Source organism: Suncus etruscus, chromosome 12 (genome assembly GCF_024139225.1).
Source record: "Suncus etruscus isolate mSunEtr1 chromosome 12, mSunEtr1.pri.cur, whole genome shotgun sequence".
Lineage (NCBI taxonomy): Eukaryota > Metazoa > Chordata > Mammalia > Eulipotyphla > Soricidae > Suncus > Suncus etruscus.
In genome coordinates this window covers 91,684,617-91,686,035 of record NC_064859.1, presented here as the reverse complement: position 1 = coordinate 91,686,035, position 1,419 = coordinate 91,684,617, and positions in this window count along the sequence as shown.

The window sequence follows — 1,419 nt, the reverse complement described above, 5'->3', positions numbered from 1 at the left end:
ATGTGTTTGGTAGGTTTTGGTTTTGTGCCACCCAGGGTAGCACCCAAGGGCTATTCCTGACTCTGCTCAGCGCTGGTCCCTAGTGATGCTTAGGGACCATCTATGATGCCAAGTATTTGCGTCTGGGTCAATGACAGGAACTCGCTCTCCAGTTCTGTTTGTTGTTGCTGATGATGTATGATGCTATTGCAAGGATTAGGGATCATGCACAGGTATGCTTGCGTCTCACATGCACACACACATGTTCACACACATGCACGGACGTGTCTGGCTGTGGTGGTCACACATTTAGCCCTGGCATTTACCAGGGATGATAGGTCAGGTGTCGCTGCTCACAGGGGGCTAAAGTTCATTCTCCTCTCATTGTGGGGCTAGCACAGTGCTTGCCAGGACTAACACTCCTTAGTTGGGGTACTCACCAGGGGTCACTTGGATGCTCACACCCTCCCAGGGCAAAATGCTAATATTACCTGTTGATCAGACCAGCCCATTTCTGGGAGAGGTCTATGGAAGGTAACAAAAGGGTTGCCTCAGGGGCAAGAATGGGGATTCAGAGGAAGATTCAGAGGAATTCAGCAAGAAGCCTGAGCAGAAGTAGGCAGCATGAAGATATGGCATATTCAGGATTAAATTCAGGGCAGCTTAAGGGGCTGCTTAAAAGGTTTACGTTTAGAAGCCACACATAGTGTCTGGGGCCTTAATAAAGGTGATATCTCCTGAACCCGATTGCCTTTGGATTATTTCCTCCTCGACACCCTGAACCCTGACGCCCACTGGCTGGAAGGGATTGCAGGTGCCTGGACCGGCCGAGAAAGGCCTCACCATCCATCCACCACATCCAGGACTCTATAATTAATATGTAATTCTACAAGTATGGCACCCTCACAACTCTTTTGTTGTGGTGTTCGCTTCGGCTCACACACTTTTTGCAGTTTCAGGGCTGACACAAACTTCCGCTGCAGTTAGAGCAGAAATTGCTTGTGGTGTGTAGTGAGGAAGCCCCCACACTTGATGTGTTTGGTTGACCTTGAAGTCTCCATCTTGCCAATCAGCCTCATAAGCCATTGAGCTCTTCCTCTGGACCCTTGGATTTTCTGTTTTCCCAGTGAACATAACGTTTAGTTCACTTGGGTAAATATTTAGGAGTGAAATTCTTGGGTTCCATGGTACGTGTATGTTTAAGTCTCTTGAGAATCTTCCAGATTTTTCCAGAACGACAGCACTATTTTTCACTCTTATCAACAGGATCTAAAACTGGTTCCTGTGCAGTCTTGGCAGCACTGAGGTTTGCCATTTTTGCTTTGTTTTATTGAAAGTTTTATTGTTTAAACTCGAATGTATGGTAGCATCAAGCAAGCTGTGAGGTTTGGCAGTAGATAATGAATAGATAAAATTCAAGGGTTTTACAGAATTGTGCCA